General features: G+C 43.8%; 1 protein-coding gene across 2 annotated transcripts in view; it reads left to right on the forward strand.

The window, feature by feature from the left end:
* The window catches only part of LOC126190750 (junctophilin-1), a 960,015-nt gene that overhangs the window by 693,680 nt on the left and 248,950 nt on the right, over positions 1 to 17,385 (forward strand). The window lies entirely within an intron of this gene.

Raw genomic sequence — 17,385 nt, forward strand, 5'->3', positions numbered from 1 at the left:
CACTCCTGGAAATGGAAAAAAGAACACATTGACACCGGTGTGTCAGACCCACCATACTTGCTCCGGACACTGCGAGAGGGCTGTACAAGCAATGATCACACGCACGGCACAGCGGACACACCAGGAACCGCGGTGTTGGCCGTCGAATGGCGCTAGCTGCGCAGCATTTGTGCACCGCCGCCGTCAGTGTCAGCCAGTTTGCCGTGGCATACGGAGCTCCATCGCAGTCTTTAACACTGGTAGCATGCCGCGACAGCGTGGACGTGAACCGTATGTGCAGTTGACGGACTTTGAGCGAGGGCGTATAGTGGGCATGCGGGAGGCCGGGTGGACGTACCGCCGAATTGCTCAACACGTGGGGCGTGAGGTCTCCACAGTACATCGATGTTGTCGCCAGTGGTCGGCGGAAGGTGCACGTGCCCGTCGACCTGGGACCGGACCGCAGCGACGCACGGATGCACGCCAAGACCGTAGGATCCTACGCAGTGCCGTAGGGGACCGCACCGCCACTTCCCAGCAAATTAGGGACACTGTTGCTCCTGGGGTATCGGCGAGGACCATTCGCAACCGTCTCCATGAAGCTGGGCTACGGTCCCGCACACCGTTAGGCCGTCTTCCGCTCACGCCCCAACATCGTGCAGCCCGCCTCCAGTGGTGTCACGACAGGCGTGAATGGAGGGACGAATGGAGACGTGTCGTCTTCAGCGATGAGAGTCGCTTCTGCCTTGGTGCCAATGATGGTCGTATGCGTGTTTGGCGCCGTGCAGGTGAGCGCCACAATCAGGACTGCATACGACCGAGGCACACAGGGCCAACACCCGGCATCATGGTGTGGGGAGCGATCTCCTACACTGGCCGTACACCACTGGTGATCGTCGGGGGGACACTGAATAGTGCACGGTACATCCAAACCGTCATCGAACCCATCGTTCTACCATTCCTAGACCGGCAAGGGAACTTGCTGTTCCAACAGGACAATGCACGTCCGCATGTATCCCGTGCCACCCAACGTGCTCTAGAAGGTGTAAGTCAACTACCCTGGCCATCAAGATCTCCGGATCTGTCCCCCATTGAGCATGTTTGGGACTGAATGAAGCGTCGTCTCACGCGGTCTGCACGTCCAGCACGAACGCTGGTCCAACTGAGGCGCCAGGTGGAAATGGCATGGCAAGCCGTTCCACAGGACTACATCCAGCATCTCTACGATCGTCTCCATGGGAGAATAGCAGCCTGCATTGCTGCGAAAGGTGGATATACACTGTACTAGTGCCGACATTGTGCATGCTCTGTTGCCTGGTCTATGTGCCTGTGGTTCTGTCAGTGTGATCATGTGATGTATCTGACCCCAGGAATGTGTCAATAAAGTTTCCCCTTCCTGGGACAATGAATTCACGGTGTTCTTATTTCAATTTCCAGGAGTGTAGTTTGTGAGATAAGGAGATATACTATCTTGTCTGTCTGGCATATGCCTCGGGTAACGTCACACAAGAAAACTTTTTTTTTTTACTTTTAATACAGATATTTAACACTCAGAAAAGGAAGTCACGATTATAAGTGATCAAATTTACAACATTTACAAAGCACAGGAGGCCACAGGCTTATGTCCAACTGCTCAACATACACAATTGATGCCTTATTTGCTAACAGGAACAACTCCAGATCGCCAGGAAAGGATCGCTTTGGGCACGTACATGTTTTGTTCTCAACAGGTTGTCGTTCTGCATCACAGTCACGGGTGGGCGTTGTTGTTACTCTCCATTTGTACATTAAGTCAGCGTATCTTCCGCTCCTTGTCCTTATTCTAGCGAGTGCAGGCCAGCCCTTCCAATGCTCTTCAAACCCCTGTGCCCTGGTCGAGATGTAGGGCGTCCTCAGCTGTTCTATGGTAGCGTTGTTGTGCCTTATTCCTGTCTGTCGGTCAGCTATTGTTATCCGTTGTCCACAAGATATTTTGCACCTTGTAGATGTGGGTGACAAGAGCGAAATCTGTTTTTATTGAGTATAGGAATGTCATCATCTTTACAGAGCTAAGGATTGCCAGCTATTTTTGTAAACTACCGTTTGAGAACAACTTCTCAGTGCAAAACTGGGAGAACTGTGTGGCCGAGAATAGGCAGCCAGAAAGTTGGACTATTTCTGATTGTTCCTGTGACGGTAGGCATTTTTGGTTCACTGCGTATCGATGAGTTCGATGTTTGGGCTCTTGATCCAGACTGCAGCGCAATATTCTACCACGTGGTAGAGCAGATCTGATTGGAGCTACACTTTGTAGTTCACATGCAATCAATTAATTGCCTTGTAATGGAATGCTGTTGCCTATTGGGGCATCATCCAGCCCTTACGCACAGACCAGACTCGTGTAACGCAATGTAAAATGGGCCCTAGGAAACTTCCCCAGATGCCGTCGTGATGCTACAGTCCCGAGCCGCAGCGAAGGAAGCCGAAGAGTTCCGAGTCCGTAGTCTGGCGGCGACAGTGCAGCTACAATGTAGCAATGACAGCGTAGTACATGAAAAGATATGCAGGGGAAGGTGTTAATGAATATCCACATTATATTCTGAACCGTACGGAACTAAGCTGGAAGTCGCGTGGTAATATTTGTGGCTCTCATTATACTTTTCCATGCTGTTTTATCACAGCATTATTTTGTTCTCTGTCCTTTTTCTCACAAACTTATGTCATTGATTCAGCATTGAGATCTGAGACAACATCAACTGCTTCATCTCGATGTTGCAAGTAAGGCACTATTGTTTTCGTGCCTGTTGGGTACGGCATTCCGAACAGAATGCGATGGATAGAGTAGGCCCATATAAGGAAAGAAAAGAGTGTCTCTTGTCTTTTTCATCTTTTTCCTGATTTGTTGCGTCTTTTCTTTCTTCTACACTGTCGTCATTTTGACGATTATGGCATTCATTTGAAGAAACCTATTCAATAAAAAAGTACAATTTTTTGCGTTATAATCTCACATCAGAACTTGATAATGAACTGATTTTCTTTTCGATATTTCTCATTATTGGTGTGAAAAGTTGTTCACTTACACACGTGCTTTCGGATTGGAAAGATGTCTGCACCTGAACAGAGTTCACCACCCCCTGGTGTACCATCGATAGTGACTAATCTCACTGCAAATCCAGCAATGTTTCTTCTGAATACACCTCAAGCTGAAACTTACACTACCTTGCGGAACTGAATAGTTGTGGGAAACGGTTACTAGCTTTTAACAATTATTTATTTGTGTGCCACATGGGTTAACGTACCATATAAGGTGATCTTACTAAGGATAAACTTTTGATAGTGGCTGTTTTAATGTCACTGAAACACTTGCATCTACCTACTTCATTGTAATGAATAGCTTCTCAGCAGGAGAAACAGAAGTCGAAATTTGTGTCGTGCTTTCTCAGAGTAGACCATAGTAGAAGCTCCAAAAGTGGAAACTTTCTCGAATAGAGTTGCGCTCTACCAAAACTACGCCTTGGTAGTTTTGGTACACTACATAAATGATGTAGCAAATGGTACTGTTGGTAGAATCCGTAGCGAAACGAACATAAATGAATGTGTAAAAGAGCTGACGATTTGTCTTTGTTCTGTTTGTTAGATTGTTTTGCACATAATTAGAACCGCACACCTTTCAGTGTTAGTTAATTGTGTATTACAGAATATAAATTGCATTTTATAAGTAATAAATTATTAGTTTATTCCGTAACGTCTGCGCTTTTAAGTAAACAAAGCAATTACTTTTGATCCAAGTACAGTTTACATGCTCAAACATAAAAGTATGTATAAAATTATTATTATTTTGTGCTCAATAGAACGTTCTTCATCATGAGCGACGGCTTGAGTTTCCTGTTGTTACTGATAAATCCTTACAGTTGCTAAAGAATAACTGAACCAGGTTTTACATAATTTCCACGAAGTATTGAAGCGATATTTGATATCTGTACGACGTATTTGTATTATTTTCTTTACTTTTAGCAGAAAATTCCTCTATTGCACGTTAGGAATCAACAATTTTGTGATAAAAACTGAATTAAACATTGACAGTTCCCGTTTTACTTTGAATACTATTTATTCTTAAGTAACAGAAAAATGTTTCACAGGTTACCCAGCCCTTTATACATCCTGACTGAGCACGTAGACGTTTCACGGTTTCCGGTTTTTAGGGGGAATCTAGTAAGACATTAATTGCATACGTAAAGAAAGCGATCGTTATGAGACGACGTCGAAACGATGCAACGCACCCAACATGCAGGTAACGAGGGTACAACCTTAACTGACCAAAGCTACTACGAAAATTACCGTAGTCTACGCTTGCTTATGGTAGTGTACAGTACGCTACAGTAGTTTTACAACACTAGTCTGGACTCATTCGGTAGAGTTCATCGACTTTGTATTTCTATTGGGAGAGCTCAAGAGAAACAACAGCCGAATTATGTTTAACATATATGGCATTCTATGGGTGTTCCCAGCATGTCTTACGTTTTCAGTTTTCTGAGTTTTAAATAATGATAAGCTACAACAACGCCCTTTCCCGAAGAGCACACGAATGAAACAGAGACAGAAACGTGATTATTCATGTGCCTTCTTGCTTGCCGCATCGCTCCAGTAGGAACACGAGTGAGCGTCGTGTCGCGCGGCTTTTATTACAGCTCTGTCGTATTGCATACCCTATCGCCTCTGTGCGAGACGCGCCTCGGAGAATCACACGGTGCTGGCCGGGCACCGTCTCATCCTCTGCCATATGGCGTCTTTGAATTTGAATGCAAGACAGAGGGACGTGGCGTCAGCATAACACTCTCCCCGCCGTTGTCAGCTTTACAGACCTTGGAGCCGCCATTTCACCTTCAAGTCGATCCTTAGCTAGTCTCAAGAGCCTTCCTGCACCGCATTACATATTCTCCCACCAGGAAAAAATCTGTGGCAGTATCCGAAATTGAACCTGAACACTCCAAGTAACACGCTGGCCACCCGGCTGTGGAGATGCAAATATGTTGACCATAAGCCATGAACCCATTAACAAATGAGGTGCTAAAAACGGTTGCCAATTTATATACTTTGGAAATTAAACATTCTTAAGTACATCAACATTAACTCCATGACTCACAGAAAGATGAGTTCCATTAAATGCGCACAACACGTCATGAGTTCCATTAAATGCGCACTACACGTCACATCAGATGATTCCCAGGTAATTGCGTAACAAATAATTTCAGACTTTAGTATCCCTGCCAACAGAGGCAGACGAACTGACATGGGCAGAACAGCGGAGTAGTTCAGACACCTGCCACAAAGGGCGCACGTGTCGCGTCATATGGGCAGAGCCGCTGAAGGACGTGTTTACTTGCGGGCGGCAATAAGCGGAGTACCACATGGATGAAACTCATATAGGGACTTCTGGTAACATACCCTCGGTTCGCTGCCACGCCACCTGGAGCGCTGCAAGTTTATCATCTCGCTTTCTGTTGTGCTCATTTTTAGTCTTCCATGTTTGGTTGGAAGTTGGTTTCAACACAGTGTGCTTCTGATTACGGCTCCTCGCATATATTACAGACTCCGAATTGCGTTGTAAATGTGTTACTTGTGTTTTGATTGTGTTCTCGCATCCTTAATATTGTGATGTGAAAATGATTCCAGATTTTTGTATGGTATAAAACAGAAGCTGCTTTCGTTGTGTAGTATTCTGCAAACTGATATGTATGTCTTATTGCTGATGAATTTTAGCGTTAACACCTCGATTTAAACGCACTGTAAGTATATAGCTCGTATTATACGTTATTGTCACGAAGTGCCTTGCATGGTATTGCTTCTTGCCACTGAACGCCATGCATTTAACAGAGTCTTGCACACTATGGATGCAGATGTAGATGAGTAGGCCCTATGCCTTATAGTCTTGGTGACTAAAGCATTTTTCCTTCCAGATGAGCAAAGTTTTTCACACGTTAGTTACAAGTACGAGGTGCATTCAAGTTCTAAGGCATCCGATTTTTTTTTCTAATTACCTGCTCACCCGAAATCGATGAAACTGGCGTTACTTCTCGACGTAATCGCCCTGCAGACGTACACATTTTTCACAACGCTGACGCCATGATTCCATGGCAGCGGCGAAGGCTTCTTTAGGAGTCTGTTTTGACCACTAGAAATTCGCTGAGGCAATAGCAGCTCGGCTGGTGAATGCGCGGCCGAGGAGAGTGTCTTTCATTGTTGGAAAAAGCCAAAAGTCACTAGGAGCGAGGTCAGGTGAGTAGGGAGCATGAGGAATCACTTCAAAGTTGTTATCACGAAGAAACTCTTGCGTAACGTTAGCTCGATGTGCGGGTGCGTTGTCTTGGTGAAACAGCACACGCGCAGCCCTTCCCGGACGTTTTTGTTGCAGTGCAGGAAGGAATTTGTTCTTCAAAACATTTTCGTAGGATGCACCTGTTACCGCAGTGCCCTTTGGAACGCAATGGGTAAGGATTACGCCCTCGCTGTCCCAGAACATGGACACCATCATTTTTTCAGCACTGGCGGTTACCCGAAATTTTTTTGGTGGCGGTGAATCTGTGTGCTTCCATTGAGCCTGACTGGCGCTTTGTTCCTGGATTGAAAAATGGCATCCACGTCTCGTCCACTGTCACAACCGACGAAAAGAAAGTCCCATTCGTGCTGTCGTTGCGCGTCAACATTACTTGGCAACACGCCACACGGGCAGGCATTTGGTCGTCCGTCAGCATTCGTGGCACCCACCTGGATGACACTTTTCGCATTTTCAGGTCGTCATGCAGGATTGTGTGCACCGAACCGACAGAAATGCCATCTCTGGAGGCGATCTGTTCAACAGTCATTCGGCGATCCCCCAAAACAATTCTCTCCACTTTCTCGATCATGTCGTCAGACCGGCTTGTGCGAGCCCGAGGTTGTTTCGGTTTGTTGTCACACGATATTCTGCCTTCATTAAACTGTCGCACCCACGAACGCACTTTCGACACATCCATAACTCCGTCACCACGTGTCTCCTTCAACTGTCGATGAATTTCAATTGGTTTCACACCACGCAAATTCAGAAAACGAATGATTGCACGCTGTTCAAGTAAGGAAAACGTCTCCATTTTAAGTATTTAAAACAGTTCTCATTCTCGCCGCTGGCGGTAAAATTCCATCTGCCGTACGGTGCTGCCATCTCTGGGACGTATTGACAATGAACACGGCCTCATTTTAAAACAATGCGCATGTTTCTATCTCTTTCCAGCCCGGAGAACAAAAAATCGGAGGCCTTAGAACTTGAATGCACCTCGTACTACAAACAGTACATTTTAGCAGAATTCAATGAAAATTTCGGTAGCCTCCATTAAATGTGAGAGTACGAAAAATGGATGGTATCAAAAATAACACAGAATATGAACAATATGCTGACTGTGCATTTAAATTGAGCATTTTAGACATAAGCAGTAACAAATAGACACGAGTCCACAGAACACCACGTGAGGAAACCAGTTTTTATTTCGTATGAAACAAAAACAAATATGGACTCATTTAAAAACTAAACTAAAATTAAATTCCGTCCGAACAGGCCTCGGAAGGCTCAACGATACCGACCGGTCGCCGTGTCATCCTCAGCCCACAGACGTCACTGAATGCAGATATGGAGGGGCATGTGCTCAGCACACCGCTCATACGGCCGTATGTCAGTTTACGAGACCGGAGTTGCTACTTCTCAATCAAGTAGCTCCTCGGCTTGCCTCACAAGGGCTGAGTGCATCGCACTTGCCAACAGCGATCGGCAGACCGGATGGTCACCCATCCAAGTGATAGCCCAGCCGTACAACGCTTAACTTCGGTGATCTGACGGGAACCGATGTTACAACTTCGGCAAGGCGGTTGGCATGGTGTCATTTACTCCACACAATTTTTGCGGACGAGAGCAAAAATTAAGCAAAATTCGAGGAATATATGCAATTCAAATATTTCATGCAATTCAAAGAGTGCAGTACCCACAAGAAGTTCGTAATGAGAATCAATTTCCCGTTGATAAAAGCCAAAGGGCGAAATTGCAAGATTGGGTTTTACAAATAAATACTCTTTACCACTAGACTACCAGTCTCACAAACAAAGTATAAATGAAAAATACAATCTTCTGCTACTCGTATTTCGAAAAGCAATTACACGGATTTCCGCGACACATTTGTGATATTCAAAGTTCACTGCCACGCCACTTGGAGTGCTGCTGTAGTTATGTTTCTGTGACCTGCACTTCTCTTATTTCGGTGTTCTGTGAGTCAACCCACTACGGACCTAGCCTTGTGCTTGTGCCGAGAGTTGCGTGCTCCTTCGTTAGCTGCTTGGAGAGTATATTGCCGTGCGCGTATTTACGTGGGTACGGACACTCCGCTTGCTGTAGTTCAATTTGCACGGTGAGTTCGTTCCACTCACGGGCTTTTGTTCCCCGGTTGTTAGCTGTCAACTACCCGCGCCGACAATATCGAGTATCGGCGTCGTCGTGCATTCTGCTGATACTAAACACGAGAACAAGTACATATGTGGTGTCTGTCCGGAAAAAAGACAAAACAGAAACCATATTGATCCTGCAGCCACTATGAACGAGACACAGAGGAATCAAATACAGTAGCTGCCAGCGGACATTGATTTATATCAATAGGGCTAGTTGTAAATTTGTGCAGGACCGGGAATCGAACCCTGATCTATTACTTATCAGGCAGGTGTGCTGACCGCTACACCATCCAGACACTGAGGGCACCACAACCGCACGGACTATCCAAGCACGCCTCCCATCCTAACCAGATTCTCAACTTGTACGACACCACACTACTGATATAGGCCTAACGCCCCTGCTCATGTGCCACATTATTCGCCACATTTCGCCAATTCCCGTAAGAGTTCGAACTTGTTCTGCATCTGCACTCACGTTGTCCGTCATCGCCTTAATTATGTATGTGGTACCTGTTGCTAGACCTAACTTACATATGCGTTTTCTCTACCACATGTACACAATGAACGAGCTGAACCAGTAGTTCAGGTGCTGCACTCGTAATGAAGGGCAGTGGGGTTTAAAATCCACGACCAGGCTTGTAACTTTGTGATTATCGATATTTCACTAAATCACTTCTCGGCTGGTTCCTTAAACAGCACCGGCCGGAGTGGCCGAGCGGTTGTAGGCGCTAGTAGGTTTAAGTAGTGCTAAGTTCCAGGGGACTGATGACCTCAGAAGTTAAGTCGCCATTTTTGAACCTGAGAACGTTAGCAGGGAAGGCGAATAGTCGGTTTCGGTTTGTTGGGAGAGTTTCGGGAAAGCAGCTCATCCGCAAAGCAGGCTGCGTACAGAACACTTGTGCAAACTATTCCTTAATACTGCTCGAGTATTTGGGATTCGTACAAGGTCAGATTAAGAGGAGACATCGAGGCAATTTAGAAGCTTGCTGCTTGCCTTGTTATCGAGATTCGAACACAGGAGTACTTTGTGATCTCAAAGGGATCTTCTCGCGAAACACTATTGAGAACCTGTAGAGAACAGATATTTACAGCTAACTACTGAACGGTGCCACTGCCGCCAATGTAAATATGTTCAAGGACCGCGAAGCCAACATAAGGAAATTAGGGATCGTACGGAAGCATATAGACAGTCGTTTTTCATTCGGTCCATTTGTGAATGGAATAAGAAATGAGATGACTAAGAGTAATACACGGTACCCTCCGCCGTGCACCTTACGCTAGCTTGCGAAGTATGTACGTAGTTGCAGATGTAGATACATTCGGTTTTCTGGGAACGGTGGTTTTGTAAATGGTTGCGTTTTCATCTTGCGTCCCCCCCCCCCCCCCCTACCAGGTTATTACAAAAGAACCCGTATATTCGACATGTCATGCACACAGAACAACAGTAAATAGCGACGTAAAAGTCTGGTCCGTCGAATTTCTGAGGAGGAAGATTAATATCGACACAGACAGCGTTACGGACGGGACTCGTTCAAAGTCAGATAGGGTGAGAGAATAACGAATAACCGCAGCGTCACCCTTAAGTGCTTTCCACGAACCGCACTAAAACTATGTCGGAATCAACCCTATTGGCGCAGAGTTGGAATTAATTTGATTAAAAGATCCGATATATGATGCAGCAGTATAGTTAGTTTTTCATCATTCCCTCTCTTTTGTCGACCTGTCCTTGTGTGAAACAGAACCTCACGAATAAAGTTGTAGCGTAGAAAGCATTTCCATCCTGTGCAGGAACACAAGCCTCACATCTGTGGACCGTCGGAGTATATGCAATCATTTCATGCTGCAACGATGACCTTCTTTAATAGACTGAGGTCACGTAACTTCAAACAAGAGATTTTTCACACATTCGCGCGGTTGATTCTGATGTTCCTTGAGTTAGCAAGCATGACTGCACTGAATTTTACATCTGCTTACGTATAAATGTGAAGGTAGAAAATAACATACAAAATAAAAATTAATAAAAAATAGAAAATAATGACTTAACGACAGTATTAAAGGAGGATTCTTGTACGTGGATATAAACGAAACTGCACTATGTGTTCCAGAATGTTAACAATTTCAGGATTGGAGGGTTCCAACACCTTAACAGAATCCAGGACTGATCCAGAAGCCGAAGAACGCATCTCTAAGCATTGCAGTTATCAACAAAGGAGACAGCTAAATATCTTCAGAAAAGGCTAGATAGAAACCACAGTGAAAGCCAGGAAGTAAGCAGATTGTAGTCTTTAATGTAGATGCCAAAACAGATCAATGAAGGCTTTCACGACCGGGTGACATGGTTGTTGATATACTTTCCGGGATGTGAGGTCGTGGTCCAAGAACTTTTCTGCTCCTTACGTTTCGTCCAAGACTGCACTGGACTTCCTCAGAGGCGCTGCTACGCTGAGTCTTGCCGGTCGGCAATGCAGCGTAGCAGCGCCTCTGAGGAAGTCCAGCGCAGTCCTGGACGAAACGTAAGAAGCAGAAAAGTTCTTGGACCACGACCTCACATCCCGGAAAGTATATCAACAGCCAAAACAGATCAACTTTTATGTAACACAACATATCCTAACACAAAATTTAAAATGTGTTAGTATGTCTCAGGATTATGCTGTTTAAAGGAAGTAAAATAAGTGGAAAAAATCGAGAAATTGGAAAAGTCTTCACACCTCGTATTAAACAAGTCTACTATGTATTATATGATTCTTCCGAATGCAGCAGGCACATGGTACGATGCTTCTGTTCTGAACCCAGTGTTACTTCACAAATTTTATAATTTATAACCTGTATTACACTACACAGCACTACACCATACTACACTACCGCAGTTGCTGTCAGAAGCAAAAATTTTCTCTCTCTCTCTCTCTCTCTCTCTCTCTCTCTCTCTCTCTCTCTCTCCTTCTCTTTTATTACACAAGATGTAGAGTACAGAGGAGAGGTGGTTGCCCCTCCTTGGCGTCCCCGAGACTAATCTTTTCAGTGCTGCAGCGAGGACGTTGTGGCTGGGTCTTCCCATGCTTACTGTGCTATAGAATGGTATATTAGCAAAGACGTTTCTGTTTGGCCTGTAACGTATTACTTATCGTCACACTCCCAGACAATGTGAGCCAGCATGCCGATTGCTCCACGTCCACAGACATGTTGGCGTATCTTTAGTAAATACCTGTGATGTGGACCACGTGTCGATAGGTAACGCATATGCCACTCGGCCGGCGGGAAGTACTTCAATCTTGATTTATCTTTTACGTTAGAGAAGAAGTTGCAGGTTCTCTTCCCAGTTTCTGATCTACCTCTCTCTTACGAGTCTTTAGTAATGCATGCGTTTATTTCCTTATTGGTCGTGGCTCGTGATTCAGGCGACACAGAAAGTGAGCGAGGCCTGAAACTACGCTTGGCACACATAAAAAAAAATTGTTGAACCAAGTACTTCGATACATTGCGAACCGGTAGTCTGGTGCCTCACTTGTCAAAAGTGGCTGACCCCTCAGCAAGGTGAGAAACTTCAACACAACGATGCTCAGGACGCCGCGAAGGCTAACTGAACTATCATGTACTTGTGTGGCACCTAGCAAACGCTAAAGACAGGTGCAGTATCATTCAGTTGTCATCAAGAACTGACATAAGTAGATTTCGGTGTGACTCAAAAATTAAAAGAGGCGAAAACCGTGTTCAGCTTCCCAGCATACAAATACCAACCTGCATCACAAAACATCATTTGCAAGGGAGAACTGAAGAGTATGGCACAAGAAGAGGATGCTTAAGACATTTAACAAAGTTATCCGCAAAAGTAGAGTAGAAAAAGTAACGAGACGCCTACTTTAGGTTCCGTAAGTATAAAGGCAAATGATGTATGTCTGAGATGAAAAACTAGAAGCACAATACATCCGTATCATTGTGCTGAAGCTCCGAAAGGGAGAAAACCATCCGTCAGCGCGTTTCTTCCCGTTCAGAACTGAAATGAAAGATTCAAAAATTGGACAAGATCCTCTATAAAACATCTACAGCTCACAAGTAGGAGTAATAATAGTGGAAAGAAAGACAAGATCGAGTTAATAATGGTGTAAGACAGGATTGCAGTTTATCATCACACTTAATCAAATTGCGTGCCGAAGAAGCACTGAAGCGAGTGATAGAAAATTACAGAGGACGAATGGGTGTGCAAGTGAAACAGGCAGCAATGTGAAGGTTTGCAGACTGCGTAGACATTAAGGATAGCTGACAGGAAGAGTTAAAACATATGATGAAAGAAATGAGCAGTATAGTTAGTTCATCATATGGCCAAGAGGTAAACAAAGCATAGGTGACTATGGTTGGTTTGGTTGGTTTGTGGGATTAAAGGGACTAGACTGCTACGGTTATCGGTCAAAAGTTGACTATGATGAAGAGTAGTAGAAATAAGAATAACGAAATGATAACGCCAGAACTGGACACGGCACTCTTCTGGAAAAAGTCGAAGAATCCTTCCGTCTACGAAGTGAAAATAGACATGGCACCCGAAACAAAAAAGATACCAGAAGGATTATTTGAAAGAATACACCTCCATTTGACTGTATATTTCTTGTGTACAATCTAGACTTAGGCTTTCACGCCGTTATCGAGTACAACGATCTTTATACTGTTGCCGTATTTTGCTGTGTACTGTGCAGGATGACAAATACACAGTTCAACAAACTTGCTGAACTGCTTATTTGTCATCCTGCACAGTATACAGCAAAATACGGTAATGGTCTAAGATCTATATCCTCGTTAATGGCGTGAAAGCCGAAATCTAGATTGTACACCAGCAATGTACAGAAATATACAGTCAAACAACGGTATATTCTATCAAAAAATATTGTATGACTGTAACTACTGTGACTCAGGAACGTCGCAAAATTTATACCAGAAGGAGTTTGGCACCGGGAAATAAAGCTTTTTTAAATTAGATGGGCCCTTCAAATATTCCTTTAAACTTCAGAAAAAAAGTTACACAAGTGTACGTTTGTGACACAACATTCTGGAGAAGTTAAATGTGGCTTATTGGAGGAGAAGAAAATCGAAGCATTTGGAATGAGGTGCTATCGAAGAATGATAAAGATTCAGTGCACAGGCAAATATGAAATGAAGAAGGAATATGTGAAGAAAGGAGTCTGCAGCGACTGTTATCAGAAGAAAGGTCAGGTTACTGGGGGCTCTGCTGCGGCATCCAGAAGTACACTGCCTGAAGGAAAAAAGATGTGTAGCACCTAGAAGGCGTGGTCGGATATCGTCGAAAGGTCAATGTTTTGAAACTGGAATGTCAGTGCTGACTCGGTTGGTTCATTCTTGGCTCCTGGAAATAACCGCGTTGTGTCGAGTGCTAGGGGAGAGGCGTTGCAGATGGAGCTGGCGGTATTAACGCATTGGCGGTGGCCGCCGTCAAAACAACCCCACACCCGCGGCCACGCCCACACGCGGGGCCTCAGCTGGGGCGGCAGCCGCAGCCACACCCACGCCGGTGGCCTTCGCAGCGCCAACAGGTGTCCCGCTGCTGGCCGGGTGCGTGGGCGGCGCGGCCCCGCGCTCAGCGTGGGCGGTGTCAGCTGTGAGGCCGGCCTCCCTTTAAAACAGAACTGCCACGAGGCAGCGGGCAACCGCCGCACAGCACTGACCTCCACCCGTCTAGCTCCAGCGCCGGGTCCCAGCTCAGACAAAACGACCTTCCCAGTTACTACCAACGCGGATCCTCAAAACATAAATCTCTCGCATCGTAGCTTGTGTTTGTTACTCACGATATCCCGAAAAGTGCGGTTTCCCTGTTGGCTTCCGGGAGGTATCTCACAGCTCGTGCTTTCTCCCCCTGCTCCCACACAGTAGTATCAATAATAGTAATAGCAATAAATGTATTAAATGTTAATATATAATAATAATATGTTTACATTACCACTTGTTAAATCGCTGCAGCCTCACTTGAAACAAATTCCTATTTAGTAAATTACATCATTTTAAAAGCATTCGTCTGAAAATTTGAAAAGTCCTTGTGTGTGATTTTAGAACATCAATAGTAAAAATGTGTCACAACTTTGAGAATGTCCCAATTTTCGGGATATGCTATCAAAATGTGCGCTCACTATTATCGGTATTTCACTTACAAAGGAAGTGCGTGACCTCGAACGCTCCAAGCCGCACGAAAATGTGCTCAGAACATAAATCGCACATCCCAAAAACAGCGATATGAGCTATTCGCATTCAAAACTTCGCGCCATACCAAGACACGAAATTGAATTCAAGCTCTAAGAGAGGAACTTTGGTAACACGAAGAAACAGAACATCGATATAATACGACCAAAAGCACAAAGATTTCAGTGTCGTAACATCTGAACAACAAACTTTTTTCACTGACCTCAGAATTTTGCACAACTACTCAGTCTTCAAAGTACAGATGCGGGATAACAGTAAAGACGTCAAAGCAAAGTGGAACAGAACAATACGAATATGCATTCAAGCCGTCCCGTATCAAACGCCACACTAACTACGTTTTCAAACAATTATGTTGGTGTGTCAACGTCGTAACTTGTCTTTTACCAGACATACTGTATCATAGGCTGAGCGGTCGAGGTCATGCAAGTCGGTTTTTAGCAATGAAATTAGGATGAGACATCTGGAGAGAATGGCTATAATATAATTGGGGAAAATACTGTTTGCTTGAGTCGATTCTGCTACCAATCAAGAAAGACAGTGTACCTGTTATTATTTTCGTGGTAGAGGGTCGTTGCCTTTATGTCGTCTTTACTCAACCTTCATTTATTTTGCAGTACTACGTAAGATCTCTGGAACAGTGTTGGAGTTATTGGCAGTGGGTATGGTCAGCTTGTGAACGAGTGACTTTTACTAGCTGAAATGTTCTCTGCAGTCACCATGGTCGATACCCAAACGCGTCCATGTCGACAAGCCCCAACGCAAGGCACTGGAAAGTATCCTGCGTTAAACACAGGTTGGAATTTTCTATAATTTCTCCCCACTTTCGGGATTCTTAGTTTCGTGTAATTGTACTCTCCGAAAGTTTCCTCAGAACTTTGGAAATTGGTATACCGCTTATATCAGGGCATCTACTGCACTAACAATCTTAAAAAACCGGGAAATACCAGGGATTTTTCCCCGTCTTTAAAAATCCGGGAAAAACGAAGGAATTTGATTTTTAAGTTTTAATTCTATATGTTTTAAATTAACGTTTTGGAATGAACCCTACGTATTATTTTGAAGAGGAATTAAATTTATTATGGTAGTGATAATGTTCTGTGGGCGATACTTTGTGACTTCACTTCTCCAAACATGGCGTAACATGTCCGGATAATTTTATTTTTTTGCTTAATCTTGTTGTTTCCGGTAAACTTCGATTATAAAGTTGGTGATATCTCCTGCTGCAGTATGCTGTACAAAAGCTACGCGCACGTGACGCAGTCATGGTATGTTAAACATCATTAAACACAAAACAAGTGTGCCAGTCTCATAAAACAGCAGGATTAGAAAACAAGGTGATCTCAAGACACGCACCACAGGAAACGGAAAAAAACATAGTAGCGCGTGGTCACGTTGTTTGTTATTCGCTGCTGCGTGTAGTCCAGTCTTCTTTTTTGCTGCTGGACTGTGTCGAGCGATGATTGTGTACTGAAAAAAGGTAACTTATAGCACGTTGGTACAATTTAAACAAAATTTAGTACGTTAACGGTATTGTTAATTAGATTACAAAAGTTGTGTTGTAGTCTGCAGAATTAATGTCAGAAAATCTGATAACCTTTCGTTTCTTGTTGCCTTATGTATCGATTTGTAAGAATGATTTAATGCGAATTAAAATGCTAGTGTAGTAATAGTAGACACGCGGAAAGAAATCACTTAATTAATTTTTGAAGCCGATACACAGTGAAGGAATGCTTTATCTGTGTACATAACACATTATTAATTGCGGCACTTACGAATTTTTTTTAACTAGCCAAGAATTCAATTCACGTGCGGTGCGGTAAACTGGTGTGTTTTTCCCAAGGTGGTCATCTAAGTAGATCTAATTATTGAATCAAAAATTTTTTTGCGGAAAAATGATAAAAATCCATTTTTTAAAACTATTTAAAATAAATTAAATCCTATATTTAAACAATTAGTTGCCTTCATGCTGGCAACAAACACCACTACACAGAATTTGCTGCGTATTATGGCACTTACTGAAATGTCAACCACTAGATATAATCCATTTTATGAGTTGGAGTATCCTTGGGTTTGGGCCTATCCAAAATCTAAAATCCCTGCATGTTGCACATGGTGTCATAAAAGTATGAACGTAGGATCAGTGGGAAGAACTGTTCGCCAGAGTAATACTATATGAAATCGGCTCAAGCATTATATGGATACTTCAACAAAAATTGTGAAATTAAAAGTATTTTTCAAACAGTTACCGGAGAACACTGCAGAAAGTGGTGTTATTGGTGGGATACTTTAGAGGATATAATTATTATTGAATTTACCCGACAAGCATGTACAATGTCCATTGTTCCAATACGTATTCTCTTTGCTAGAAGGCAGAGAATGATCAGTGGCAGCACAAGTGTCCAGTTCTCAACAAGAATCACATCTGTAACACCAGAACCAGCCAGACTGTCAACAAGTGGGCTCAAGTAATTTGTATTACAGGAGAATGTTAACAAAAGCAGAAATATCGTGGTGCTTGATTGCAGCTGAAAGACGTTTCTCTTTTCGAAGCGCATCAGACCCTGCTACAAATTTTAAAACTACTTTCCCTGATAGTGAAATTGCAACGAAAATGCAATTAAAAAAGGAAAAATTAGCATATACCACACCACAGGGCATATCTCTGTATTTTAGAAACCAAATTGCAGCAGATATTGAAATATGTTCTTTTATAATAGTTGGTCTTGATGAAAGTTTAAATAAGGTGTCCCAGCGGCAATAAAT

This window comes from Schistocerca cancellata, chromosome 6, assembly GCF_023864275.1.
Source record: "Schistocerca cancellata isolate TAMUIC-IGC-003103 chromosome 6, iqSchCanc2.1, whole genome shotgun sequence".
NCBI classification, from domain to species: Eukaryota; Metazoa; Arthropoda; class Insecta; order Orthoptera; family Acrididae; genus Schistocerca; species Schistocerca cancellata.